This window comes from Acomys minous (genome assembly GCF_964271855.1).
Source record: "Acomys minous genome assembly, chromosome: 15".
NCBI classification, from domain to species: Eukaryota; Metazoa; Chordata; class Mammalia; order Rodentia; family Muridae; genus Acomys; species Acomys minous.
Genome location: NC_140497.1, coordinates 1,414,210 through 1,429,224, shown reverse-complemented (window position 1 = coordinate 1,429,224; position 15,015 = coordinate 1,414,210). Strand labels below are relative to the sequence as shown.

General features: G+C 37.8%; 1 long non-coding RNA gene across 4 annotated transcripts in view; it reads right to left on the bottom strand.

Annotated features, from left to right (window-relative positions):
• LOC311583977 overlaps window positions 1-15,015 on the bottom strand; it is a 144,505-nt gene that overhangs the window by 36,091 nt on the left and 93,399 nt on the right. For 2 of the 4 annotated variants that reach the window (XR_014774738.1, XR_014774739.1), the window contains exon 4: window positions 4,845-5,003. The exons of the other annotated variants lie outside the window; for them this stretch is intronic. This is a non-coding gene — a long non-coding RNA (uncharacterized lncRNA). Of the gene's footprint in view, window positions 1-4,844; window positions 5,004-15,015 lie in introns of those variants that run through there. 4 annotated transcript variants of the gene reach the window in all.

Here is a 15,015-nt window from a genome sequence, read left to right as displayed (position 1 = left end):
GACTTTTTTTTTTTTTAGACTTTTGATTACTGCTTCTATTTCTTTGGTGATTATAGGACTATTTAATTTGTTTATCTGATCTTGGTTCAACCTTAACAAATAGACTCTATCAGGAATGTTGTCCATTTCCTGTAGATTTTCAAATTTTGTAGCATATACACTTTTGAAGTAGGAATAATTATTTTTTGTATTTCTTTAGTGTCTGTTGTTATGTCTCCCATTTAATATCTGATTTTGTTGATTTTGATAATGTCTCTCTGTCTTTTAGTTAGTTTGGCTAACAGTTTTCTATCTTGTTTATTTTCTCAAAGAACTAGCTCCTGGTTTTGATGATTCTTTGAATTGTTCTCTTTGTTTCTAATTTATTTATTTCAGCCCTGAATTTGATTATTCTCAGCAATCTACTCCTCTTGGGTGTTTCTGCTTCTTTTTTCTAGGGCTTCCAGATGTGTTGTTAAGTTTCCTATATGAGATGTTACCAATCTCTTTACAAAGGCACTTAGTGCTATAAGCTTTCCTCTTAGCACTGCTTTCAATATGTCTCATAACTTTGGGTATGTTGCACCTTCATTTTCATTGAATTTTAGGAAGTCACTAATTTCTTTTCTTATTTCTTCACTGACAGAGTTGTCATTGAGTACAGAGTTGTTCTGTTTCTGTGTGTGTAGGTCTTTTGTTATTTCTGCTGTTGCTTTACGCCATGGTGGTCTGATAGGATTCAAGGTAATATTTCAATCTTCCTATATCGGTTGGGGCTTGCTTTGTGACCTAGTATATGGTCAATGATAGAGAAGGTTCCATGAGGTACTGAAAAGAAGGTATAATCTTTTGTGTGAGGGTCAAAAGTTATGTAGATATCTGTTAGATCCATTTGATTCATAACATCAGTTAGTGTCATGATTTCTCCATTCAGCTTCTATGTCTTTGACCTATCCTTTGGTGAAAGCGGGGTGTTGAAGTCTTCCACTATTAATGTGTGGGGATCAATGTGTGGTTTAAGCTTCATTAAAATTTCTTTTATAAAAGTTGGTGTCCTTGTATTTTGAGCATAGATGTTCACAATTGTGATGTCATCTTGGTTGGACTTTCCTTTGATGAGTATGAACTGTCCTTCCTCATCTCTTTTGACTAATTTTGGTTGAAAGTCTATTTTATTAGATATTAGAATGGCTACACCCGCTTGCTTCTTGTGTCTGTTTGCTTGAAACACCTTTTTCAAGCCTTTTACCTGAGGTAATGTCTATCATTGTGGCTGAGATGTATTTCTTCAGTGAAGAAGAATGCTGCATCTTGTTTATGCATCCATTTTGTTAGTCTGTGACTTTTTACTAGAGAGTTGAAGCCATTGATGTTGAGAGATTTTAATGGCCAGTGACTGTTAGGTCACTTGATTTTGATGTTGGTTTCAGGAGCGTGTTTGTCTGATAATGTTTTGCCATGGTGAAGTTATCTATTTCTTGTGTTATCTTGGTTGTAGTTTGTCATTTTGGGTTGGAGTTTTCCTTCTAGTAACTTCTGTATGTCCGGCTTTGTGGATATGTAGTATTTGAATTTGTTTTTGTCATAGAATATCTGATTTTCTATATCAATGCTTATTGAAAGTTTCACTGGGTATAGTAGTCTGGACTGGCATCTGTGGTCTCTTAGAGTTTGCAAGACCTCCGCCATTCTGGCTTTTATGGTCTCGGCTTAGAAGTTGGCTGTAATTTTGATAGGTTTGCCATTATAAGGTATTTGGCCTTTTCTCCTGGCCACTTTTAATATTTTTTTGTTCTGTACATTTTGTGTTTTGATTATTATGTGGCAGGATGGTTTTCTTTTCTGGTCTATTCTACTTGGTGTATGCTTATGTGCATTTCTTTCTTTAAGTTGGGGAAATTTTATTCTATGATTTTGTAAAAAATGGTTTCTGGGCCTCAGAACTGTGCCTCTTCTTTTTCCTCAAATCCTATTATGTCTAAGTTTTGTTTTTTCATGGTGTCCTTGATTTCTTGGATATTTTGTGTCAGGAATTTACCAGATTTAACCTTTTCCTTGACATTGCATCAAATTCTTCTGTTGTATCGTCTACATCCGAGGGTCTTTCCTCCATCTCTTGAATTTTGTTAGAAAAGTTTACCTCTGGATTTCTTGTTTTATTCTCTAAGTTCTCTCATCTCTGTCTTTCTTCTGTCTGTGCTTGTGCATTTATCATTGTATCCATTTTAATTTTCAGATCTTGGTGCATTTTATTGATTTCCTTCATCATATTGTTTGCATTTTCCTAAAATTCTTCCAATGATTTCTTCATTTCCTCTCTATTGGCTTCTGTCAAGGCCTCTCTAATGTCCTCAATCTGTTTGGCTGCATCTTCCTGTATTTATTTACATATTTTATTTGTTTCCTCCATTATTATCTTCATTACTAAGGATTTAAGATCATTTTCTTGTGCTTCAATTGTGTTTGAGTTCCCATGGTTGAATTCTTTGGGATAACTGGGTTCTGGAAATGTCATATTATCCTGGCTTTTGTTGTTTGTATGTTTACACTGGCCTTTAGTCTTCTTGCTGTTTCTGGTATTGGGAAGTAGTTTCTGGTGTCCTTTACTGTTCATTGAGAGTAGTTTGTTGGTGAGTGTCTATAGGTCGAGACTCCTCACCTGTGGGGATCAGGGAACCCTTTTCTGGATCTAGCAGGTGACCTGTTTCAGCTTTAGAGGACTTTGCTCCACACCATGGGCTCTACATTGGGCCAACAGAGGCTGGTGCTGGTGCTCTGCAGACCAAGATTTAGTCCAACATAGTGTAGGTACTATCTGTCTTTAGCTGGGTTTTAGAGACCCTTGGCCACTGGGGCCCTGGGACATTGGTTCCCTCTGCCAGACAGTGAAGGAGCCGCCTGCTGGCTTAGGCTTCTACCTGTTCTATGTCAGGCTGTGGGACCTCACTGTTCTGTCCTGGGGGAGAGCAGGAACCACACCTTAGTAAGAGAACTTGTTTACAGATGCTTAACATGCCCCTCCAGCATGGGCCCTGGTATCCTCAGTGGACTGGCCAGGTGATCTGAAGTCAGAATTATCTCAGATCTACACTTTGAACTCCTCCCTGAGCCAACAGGCACTGATGTTGATACTCTGTAATCCACTCTTCAGTCAGAGACAGTGCAGGTACAGCCCAACAGGCTGCACTGGGCTTTGGATACCTTGCCTACAGCCACAGGCCCATGCAGCTTTCTGTGGGCTTGCAGGGGTGGTCTGAGGAAAGATCCACCAGTTCTCCTGGGTTATCCCCTGGCTTAGCAGATCTAGATGTTGGCACTTCACTGCTCACAGTTCAGTCCCAGATACAGAGTCTAATAAGTAGTGCAGAGGTGCAGCTCACCAGCAGGCATGTGTCCAGTCTCTGGGGACTGGGCATGAGTCCCCCATGGACTGGTTGGATGGCCTGAGGTCAGACCCACCTGTGCTCTGCACCATGTGGACGCCTCTCACCTAGGGCTCTCCAGGTCTTGTGGTCTGTAGCTCCCAGTCCGATCCCTAGGCTTTGTCCAGCTGCTCAGACACCATGTATAGTTGGCGCCACCATCTTGTATCTCCCCGCCTCTGAATTTTTGTTTCAACCTCCCATCTAATACCTAGCTACTCATGCCAGAGAAAAGAACCTTGAAAATGTTGCCTGCATGTCTGAAATCCTTGCTACAATACACTGTCTTTATTTCTCATTAGATCAATACCATATGTACAATTTAGTTTTCTGTAAGTCAATATACCCACGGTATACAATAATCCTCAAAGACAATATTGGCTTTTTAACAGCTATCCTTATTAAGTATTTTATAGAAAACATAAAAACATTTCCTATGGAGAGTTCTTGAGTGATTGTTCTAAATTTCTGCTCTTGAGAGATCTGAAGTATTTCCCACCACAAGAAGTGTTTGGAATCGGCAAATTATAGAAGGGAACAGGGTGCTGGAAAGTAGTTATGACAAATGAGCTATATAAGCTGAGCTTCTGGTCCTGGATGAGTACTGAACCTGTGTGTGTTGCTTGTTCATATAAGCATTTTGAAACAAGTACTATTGGCAAGCTTCTCCAATTCTTTTTCATTCTTGATGGCAGATTGCTTCTATTCCCATGACCTACAATTTTCACAGCTTTGGAATTAGACCTAAGCAATGACCAGAAACACTATGGACAAAAATCTCAACTTAACTCCCAAGCTTGTGTTATTGTTTCATCATTTACAATGTCGGTTTATAAATATAAAAATCTGCTCAATTCTCATATAGCTATTGAATGCTAGCAAGATGGTATAAGATCATCAAATATAAATAAAGGAAGTTGGAATAAAAGAAAGTAGATACTTTTTTTTAGTAAAATGATATTTTCTATCCAATGTATTGGCATAGTCTTTGTTTACAACAATGGAAGACTGTCTCTAATTACTAAGTACATTTGTCTAAACCTTAATTTACTTATTAGACAAATACATAGTAATCAGAAGTTTATACTTAATATCTTTGAAATCATGTGGATTTGATGACAGATTAAATTGTCTAAATCCATATTGTATCAAGATATAAACTGCATTTATTTTTTTATTTTTATTAATCTCTTTTTTGAATATATATTGAACAAATAGGAATTCTATTATATTTGCATGCAAAGCATCACCCTTGTTTAGCTTTGTGTAGTATCCAAAAGAAAAATTAAAGGCATGATCCAATTATAAACATGTAATATATTCAGGGTGGGTTGAAGTTGAAAGAGTCTTATGCCTCCAGCTAAGTGAGTTTACCAATTGCCTAGCGATTATCATAAGTGCTCCCCACGAGAAGAGAAGCTGCTGTGGCCACTACTTCCATGCTGTAGTTGCTATTTTATCCAATCTACTCCTGTAAATGACTTCTCAAAAAACCTTAAATACCCATTTCAAAAGCGCTTCTCAAAGCAAAGTACCCACTCATCTTTGCTTACTAGAATTTGATGTTTCAGCTGCCAACATTTTCCAAAAGATGGAACAAACCTGCAGAGAAAACAGGAAATACAAATAAGTAAGCCTAGCATTCAGGGTTATATCCCTGTAGGATGGTATATGTTCCTGTTGAATGTTGGCAGAAAGTAGTTTTAACTAATTAACAGATGCTTGAACATGCTAAGGGACTGCCAGTGATTAAGCATACATACATAAAATATCTTATGTCTGATTACAATAACCTGTGATAACGGTGTTGACCATTAGTGTTTTATTTTCTGGAGCCTATGCAGAATCACTTGCTTGACACTTTGGAGAATGCATTATACGTCAGAAATAGGATTAGGCTTAGAATATTTCAAGCCATTCTAATTCCACTGAAAGTATGGACAATATTATCTTGGTCTAAAAATCCACATCCCTGTTACTCCAGCTCTGAACACAATCATAGGTCCTCGGCGGGCTGCATCATAATTATCAATGATAACTAATATGTTTGGAAATTGGTGGGCTGAAGTGCATTTCAGAGCTAACAGTCACTTGCCTATAGCAAAAGCCTGCCTTGCAGTGACTCCCCCAAACACTCACAGTTGGAATTTCAGCAATGGAATTCTAAAGTGTCTATTTTCCTTCATACAATTTTACATGTTCTTAACTCTTCACTCCCCTCCAGTTCCCATCACTCACAAAGCTACTCAAATCACTATCAAACATTAGCTTCTGATTTGACGTCACCCATCTCATCAAGTTACACTAACCCATATGACTTTACCTAAAGCAGTCAAGGCTGTGATGATGTTGTCTTCCACTGGTACCCCCAATGGAGGCTCTGACTCTAACTCTCCGCTTTCCTCCCTCCCCCCACTATCCTTCCTTTTATCTTATCTATGTGTTTATCTCTGTTGCTTTTATCCTTCCATTTACCTCCAGTTTGAGAATGTTAGCTTTCTATGTCTACACAGACAAATTTAGGTCATGTTTTGATTTTTAATCCCTATTAAATATAACAACTTTAATACTAATTTTGTTTTTGTAAACATTTTTAAATCTGAAGTACGGCCATAATGTGTGTGTGTGTGTGTGTGCGTGTGCGTGCGCGTGCGCGTGCATGCGTGTGTGTGCGTGTGTGCGTGTGTGTGTGTGTGTGTGTGTGTGCGCGCATGCACACATGCATACATATATTTGGTCATACCAGAATCTGAATGGTTTTTGAGTTCCCTAAGACAAATGGATATAAATAAATACCCTACTTACAGATAGAAAAATGTGATTTTTCTAATGGGGACTGGAGAGATAACTCAGTGATTATAAGCATTGGCTGCTCTTCCAGAGGACTCAAGTTCAATTCCCAGAATCCACATGACAGCTCACAACTGTCTGTGACACCAGTACCAAGGGATATGATACCCTCACATAGACATACATGTAGGCAAAACACCAATGCACATTAAATAAGAATGAATTAAAAATCAAAAAAGAAGAAACTGTGATTATTGATTAGGATATGTCACAGATACTTCTCAGACGCTGTCAGAGATGAAATGTCAAGCTCAGTACCAGGTTTATTTCTCCATATTTTGCATACAAGGTTTGAATCGCCTTTACCAACCTGGTCTTGTTATCCAGTTCTGGCAAGCAGGAATGGCGGTCACCTATATTGTTGGACGAGTTTCTGGAGCCTCTTTGACTAACACAGTCATTCCCCTAAATATGGCAATGAGTTTATTGCTTAGCATTACTTGAATTTTAGGAGCATCACTGTGTGGCCCTGCAGAGTATCTCACTTCTTACCCTGTTTTATAAGGAAGATAGAGAGTGTGAGAAAGGAAGACCTTCCTAGCCTTCGTAATATGGCACAACCAGTAGAGATGTAGAGCAGCCTCACCTTTAAAGTTAAAAAGCATCACTACTACTTCAAGAGAGTGGACAATGAAGGAACAATTTGAAGTTGTGTTAAAGTGATTAAAGTACATTAAGGAGTTTTAGCAAATTCTCACCTGGGGGCATAAGAACTTTCCACACAATGAGTTTAAAAAGAACAATTAAAGACGGCTTCAACTTCCTTTGTCTTATTTTTATGACTCAATCTTGTTCACAATATCTTTTGAAATATTCTAGGGGAGATGTGCTAGAGCATGTTGTGCCAGAAATGTGTCATGCAGAATGTTACACGTGAGCCCTTCAGGCATTAGGAACTGGACCAAAACATGTAGACAGCAGCAAGTAAGCATGGATTGTGTGGAAGCCTGGGGAGATGACCTTGCCATCAGAATGGATTTCTTTTTTCTTTTTTTCTTTCTTTTTCTAATGTTAGGGCAGTGCATTCTCAGATCACAGCTGAAACCTAGAGTCCTTTATGTCCAAAGCCAAAGACACCTTCCTGTAATTGAAAAGTATAGTATTATGATTTAGTCTTTGCTGAGCTTGAAGATCTCTAGAGGTAATTAAACACAGCAGTCATACACCTCTCTGAAAACATCTCTCCATAGTACCCATAATGCTGATGTATGTATGCATTTAATATTTTGTGCTCTCCCAGTACTTTTTGTCATTTAGGCATCTTATATTCTTTGAGCTTCATATTGACAGTCATCTTGCAAATTACAAGAATTGTGTTTCTTTTCTTTAAAGGAAAAACATTCTTAAGAGAACAAATTTTTAAAATTTAGGTTGATCTTTCCCTGGTCACTTCCTTTACAGGATACTCACATACAAAGCAATCCCAATGTGAGAATATGGATGTGTCAAGGACATGCCAGTACAGTAAAACACAAAGGACATTCACCGGAGGCCAGGAGCCATGTCAAGCAGCTTCTGGATGTGTTGGATGTCTGTCCTACATTTTACTCTGTTCATAAGAACCATTGCACAGAGGTACGAAACATTGTTTGAAGATATGTATTTATTCAAGTGGTGCCACCCATAGTACTCTCCTGCTCCTCTTTCTCGTTGTTACAAAACTTCTCTCTCTTACAAATTGAACACTGCTTCTCTGTCATCTGCCGCTTACTGTGAGTCACACATTTCTCTCAATTTCTCCATGGTTACCCTGAATATTTTGAAAAGGCATCCAAAGCACTGTACATCAGTAACTTTAAGAGTAGACTAGTAAACTTAAGAGTTGATTATTCAGAGCAATAGTCAAACACTTAAGCATGTGGGCTTCTTAATGAGTAGATAAAGTTAGTTATTAGCCTTATACAGACACTGTGTGACTTTTGAAATGGTTAAAACATGTTGCCTCCAGGTCTCCTCAGTTGTTGTATGGAAGAGTGAATATCTCTTGTACACAGAGCTGGTAAGGGACTGAGTAGGTGAGCACTTACAGGACTAAGCCATACATTTTGAGCATGTTTAGTTCTGTAATTATGGCTTTACTTTCATTGCCAAATCAACAATGGTGATGAAGTTATCTCTTCAAATATTTAGTGACTTTAACTAAGTTGTCCCCCGTCAACTCATGGAAAACACAGCTCCACTTTGGACTTAAGCTTTATCCCATGCAAACTAGGAAACCTTTCTTTCATCTTTCATTTAGCATTGTACCTGACTGCATGCTATTGACTCTAAATGAATTCATTCTCTTCATTATAAAACTTGGAAATTAAGTACATGTCCAGGTACAAATTATAGAAAAAATTAAAACTTTATTCATTTAAGCACAGAAACAATGTGAACACCTTCCATCTACCCTTAAAATTTTATAATACTTATGTATAAATTTTAGCTTGATTTTTATTAAATAGAATTATGTTGCTTAATATTTAATATAAGCTTCATCATAGTTATTCTTATTATGCTGCAAATATAACATTAAATACTTCATGCATGTTCTCTGCTGAGTGTTGGTACAGTGTTTCTATTTCTTTTATACTTATAAATTTTTTATAAAATAAATATTATAAACAATATTTGGAGAACAGCATTCTACATGTTAGAAATTTGTATAAAGTTGTAAGGCTATTTTTTAACTATTTACCCAAAATACCCACATGATAAATTAATGAGAAAGTTATATATGTGTGTGTGTGTATTTAAGACTTCCCATAACTATGTTATTATAGCTAGGCATATTATTTATGAAATTTTGCTTTAGTAATTTTTTAACAAAATTGAAATATTATTCTATGCCATGTTCTGTTCACAGATTTTTTTGAAAATGTACTCTGAACTTCAGAGAAAATAAGAGTTGAGATTTTTAGTGGACTGAGAGACTAAGTATGCTCTATAATCATTAAACTAACTCAGAGAAAGAATAAACAGGCTACCAAGATGAGACTTGATAGCCTAAGACCATATAGTGGGGGAGGAGGTCCCCTCAGTCATAGACTTAGGGGAGGGGAATAGGGTGAAAGCGGGAAGGAGGGAGGAACAGGAGGATACAAGTGATGGGGTAACAATTGAGATGTAATCTGAACAAATTAATAAAAAAGAAAAAAGGAATGAAATTTGGGGAAGAGAAGGAGGGAGAAATAGAAAAAAGAAGGAAGAAAGAAGAATAAAATAAACAGAGGGAAGGAGGGATAGGAAATAAAGAAGGAGGTAGAGAAGAGAGGAAGGAAGGGAAGGAAAAATTGAAGGAGGAAGAAAGAAAGGTAGAGACATGAAGGGAGGAAAGGGAGGGAGGTAGGAAGAAGGGAAGGAAGGGGAGAAGGAACAGAGGAAGCAATTGAAAGAGAAAGACAGGGAGAAATGAAAAGTGGAAGAATAAAGTGAGGAAGCCATGATAGAAGGAAGGAAAGGGGGTGGTGAGAACACTGAAAGAAAAGAAGGTGGGAGGGAGGGTAGGAGAGAGGGAGAGACAGGGAAGAAAATCTGAAACCATCAAGGAAAAGAAAAATGGCATGTCTCTGTCAAACCCTCAAGGCTCAGGTACCTATGCAGAGGTCGAGGCAGGAAGATTATGAGATCCAGAGGTGATAGATATCTCCAAGGAAATGACATCATCCAGTCCCAAAAGTACTGAACTCACAGAGACTATTAGAGCACACACAAGGTCTGCAGAGTTTCAAACCAGGCAAAATCCCAGCAATGAGAAAAGGAAGAGAACACAAAGTTTCACCCCTCCCAAAAAGCTTTTTGAAGTTAATAGCTGCTGGAAAGAGAAAATCAGTTCTCTCCAAAGGAGTGCCACTGCATACATCAGCCACACTCAAGGGAGGGCCCATGTCTAGAAATGGTTGGCCAACATAAATGGATTCCTTCTCTCTCTCTCTCTCTCTCTCTCTCTCTCTCTCTCTCTCTCTCTCTCTCTCTCTCTCTCTCTCTCTGTGTGTGTGTGTGTGTGTGTGTCGTATATGCACTAGTGTTTTTGTTCTGGCTTGGTATTTTTGTTGTTGTTGTTTTATTGTGGTTTTATTTTGGTTGCTTGTTTTGACCTTTATTTTTGTTCTTGTTTTTGTTTTATTTTGTTTTTGGAGAAAGAAATAGAGAGAACTTAAAGTTGGGTGGAAATGGAGAAAGGGGGAGGGATCTTGAAGAAGAGTTGAAAATAAGATCAAAATAGATTGTATGCAAAATATCTTTTTGGGAAAGGGAGGCCCTATGTGATAAAGGCTGTTGACAATTTGATCTATTATTAATTCCAAATCTGTCTAATTAAGAACTCATAAACAACAAGTTTTTAAGATATGTAATTAACAAAGTGAAGGCCAAGGTAATGAGTGAAGGCAGAAATTTATGCTTCTCCAAAGGATTAGCAAGTAATGATTTGAAATTCATAATTGTAACATTAAAATAAGAATGAAATATCAACAAATTAATAGGACATTCAAGACTTATATTGGATTAAATTTTAATTTCTAAAATGAAATGCCTTCATCTCAATGGGTCCATATCTTTTGGGGCTTTTAGTATAAACTCAGTTCCCAATCTACTAGGCAGGCAGAGCCGTAGTTCATGACATCCATCAGATCAGAATGGCAATGCAGATTTTAATCCAGGAGGATGGTACCCAGGGGAAAACTGACTTTTTTATTGCTATTTAAAAAGAAGTCTGATCACATCCCAAAGTGTATTTCCCACAAACTGGAGAAAGGAAAGCTCACAGAGAACACCTGTCTTCATAATTGTCTGTGTGAGGGTCTTGGCTTCTGCTAATTAGGATGAGAGAACACATTCCAAATAGCTCTGTTTGTTACTGTATTCACAAATGATCACTGAACATAAGAGGATTCAAAGGGACTTCCAAATGCAAATGTCTCAATTAAGGGAGACAGGATTCCAAGAAAGATAATAAGCCTGCGATTGATAAATCAGTTACTAAAAATATTCATTTTTTAGTACCATGTTTTAAAAGTGCTAAAGAGCATCATCATTGTTCCTATTGGATGACAACTGATCCAGATTGCACTGGGGATGCTTCTAGCAAGGTTTACATTTTAACTTGGATTTTTGTTTCAGTTTATTACAATTGCCAATTTTCCAGTTGCCGTGATGTCCCAATTTGAGACATGCTACAGAATTACACTAGAGAATCTTTCTGCAAAATAACATATTTGAAAATTGATTATGCATTGAGATAATGACCCCTTTTCTCCTTTGGGATTCTTAGTTGCCCAGAAAGTATGCACTTCTTTTCCCCACTAATAGAGCTGTGACTTTTATGAAACAATTAAAGAGCTAATTCAGTGTAGGAGTCTTAGGAGTATTTTGTTTTTAAAGGACTTTTGTCTTGAACTGTGAAATTAAAAAGGCTGTTTTCAATATTTACAGTATTGCCCATTTCTTATATGGTTCATATTTATAGCAGTGTGAGGAATCTCCAGTTTAGACTAGTCAGTGAGGAGTTCCTCTTACAGAAATGTATGTTTATGAATTTGTTCTTCAGGATCAGATGTCAGGAAACCAACTTGAACCAGTTGTGTGAGTTTTCCCTTCATTGGTCCCTGGGTGGCTAGAAGGAGAGACGTTAACATCATTATCACCTTCTGCAACCTCAGCTGTCAAGCAGAACTTCTGTACTTGAAGATGACATGTCTGAGGAGGCAGTTATGTATATATTTTATTAAATTCCTCTAGATAAGACACATCACGAGCATTCAGCAGGCAGAGTAAGGGGACAAAAGTCCAGTGTGAAACATTCATAAGCTAATTGGGCCCTCTGTTCTATCACATTATCTTAAAAGCTATGGTTTCAGCCTGGAGAGATGATTCAAGGGTTAGGAGTCCTGGTTGCTTTTCCAGAGGACCCTCTTCCAACTCCCAACCCAACATGGTTGGTCTCAACTACATGAAACCCAGGTCCAGGGTATCTTTTGCTCTCTTTGGGCCCCTGTTACCAACTGGTATACACTTGGAACATAAATACATATGGAGATAAAGTGCCCATACACTTAAAATAAAATTTTATGTGTGCTCTCATTAAGACTCAATGGGAGGTTAGCATCAAATTTCCACGTGAGGACCTACCAAGAGTTTCCCATTGAGATCAGCGATATTGACTTCTCTTCCTAGAGATCTGACACACTCCTGGCTCCTCTCAGTTGCCATCTGACACAGACTTGTTAATACAAATGGCTATCTGTGTGAAGAAGCACAAGATTCTTCTTGGACAAAGTTTATACTGGTGCAGACATCAATGGAGTACTGGCACCCTTCAGCATGGCTCTAAAAGCATCATGGTAGGGTCTAGAAGCAAGCATACATCTTCATTGCAAGGGAGATCTGTGGTCCTGGGGAGCCAGAGCACAGAGAAGGAAATGGGCAGAGTCTTTTGTGAGTGCTTTTCCAAGAGGAGTATATGGCTGGAGAGTTAGACCAGATGTGTGGGATGAAGCCTGGGGATGCCATAGCATGCCTCCATGCTTCTAGGGCAATGGTTGACAGAACCTGTGTTCCTGAGCCAAGGGTTTCACAGAACTAGCTAGACACGTCTTCTGAGATTTAACAATTAAATGCTCCTGAGAATGCCATATTGAATGACAGTATTGTACAACCACAATTTTAGAATTTCATTAAGTATACAACTCTAATCTAAACTATGTGTTTCCCTTGGTGTCTGTCTCTGTCAGTGTTTGCTGATATCTTAAGAGTTCTCCCTCCTCTTCCCCACTCCTCATTACCTCCCACTTTCCTCATTCCCAGCCCCACTTTGCGTTTCTTTCCTCTGATATGTCCACGTGTCTTTCTGGTTCTGCCAACCCTTAACTGATTCTCTCTCTCCACAAACTCACACACTCATGTGTTTAAGCATAGTACATATATATCTAGTAGAGAAAAATGGTAGATCTACATAAAGACATGACTCAAGAGTGCTGACAGATCTGTGGCTATTAAAGATGATTTGCATCCAAATTATACTGTTCTGCCCATCTGAACAAATCACATGAGATTCTCACTTCAGTTTCACATTTTCTTTGGACCTAAGTGAGTATACCTGAAACATCCCTCTTATAACCAAAAAATATACCTTAGGTCCAAGTAACTAAGCACACACCTGCTAGCCCTGTGGCTCAAAAGATGTCATGGAGATGTTTTGTTGCTTACCAGAAGAGGTAGGGATATTGCCGAATAGCATTCAGGGACAATTAATTGGCAAAACAATAATGCTACCAGCAGAATTCAGTAGAAAAAAAAACTGACATCTTCAGTACATAACAAAAGAATCTTGCTCCCTTTCTAAAACAAATTCAATTATTTGACCCAGAAGTACCTCTTTAATTCTCAGATTTCCATAGAAACATTGTGTAGATGACAGCCTTCAGAAAGGGCTGTTACCAAGATGCTAATACCTGTTCTGACTTAGAAACAGATTTCCAGGTTTTGTTATTCTACTTCCCTCCTCTTAGATGTTTTTTTTTTATTTTGCTCTACAATTTACTACTGAATTTTATTTTTTTTCAATTTTTTACTGATTCTTTGCAAGTTTCACAATCATGTACCCCAGTTGCACTCATTTCCCTGCTGCCTAGTATCTGCCCTCACCCTTGCAAAACCCCCAAAGAAAATTTTTAAAAACTAAAATAAATAAACAAAACTACGTATAGAAAACATGTAGTTACAGAAGCTGTAGTGTGTCACAGTGTGTCCCACAGTATACACCCCTGTCTGCACATCTTCACTTGCAGAGTATAGGTGGTTTTAGGACTCTGGCCTCTGTCACACCATCAATATTGGATCCTCAAGAGGACTCCTCCGGGTTACCCCATTCTTGCTCTCTGTCATGGAGACCCTGCAGCTTCGGATGAGAAGGAGTGCAGGACTGGCCCTTTAATGAATTCCAACAGTTCACAGGTGATACAGATTCTAATTTTTAACAAAACTTATTTCAATGTTTCTTTATGTTGAGCTAATATTAATACAACTAATTACTTATAGCATTTTCTCTCATAGTAATATATCTTTAAAAGCCATTTTGATAATTACAATACATAAATACATTTTTACCAATATTTTAGTATTCAGAGTTCCCTACATATATGTATATGTATACATATAAGTGTGTGTGTTCTCATTCCTTTCTTTCTTTAAAAAAAAAATGGTTAGATTAGTAGTCCAAACTGACTTTCAACCTATCATCTTCCTTCATTAGACCCTCAAACATTGGCATGAACCAACAACACTCAAACTGCTTTTTCTCTATTTGGTTTTTAATGACTTTAAGAATTCAAAGTCTGTGCGCGCACATGTGTGTGTGTGTGTGTGTGTGTGTGTGCGCACGTGTGTGTGCATGTGCACGTGTGTGCACCATAGAAACATAAAGATAAAGAAGCCAGGGATTTTGGAGGCATCAAAAAGTGAGACTTCAGAGCGATTCTAGGAAGGAACTGTAGGAAAATGTAATTATATTTTAATTTCAAAAAACTAAAATAATAATAAGAGTAATGTTCTATTAACTTTACAAGCTGGTAAAACCATCACTGCAATAAAACTGTAAATGCTAATTGGCGAATGTTACGATTACTTTTCAAATAAGTTCAGATTATTTCTAAGATAGTCTGGCTCATTATTGTAGCAGTCAACAACATTCGGAGAAGAATGGAAAGTACAAGAAACACAAGTACAGCCAATGACAGTCTCAGCATTATCCAGAGTGCTTGACACATGGGATTAAAACCCAGAA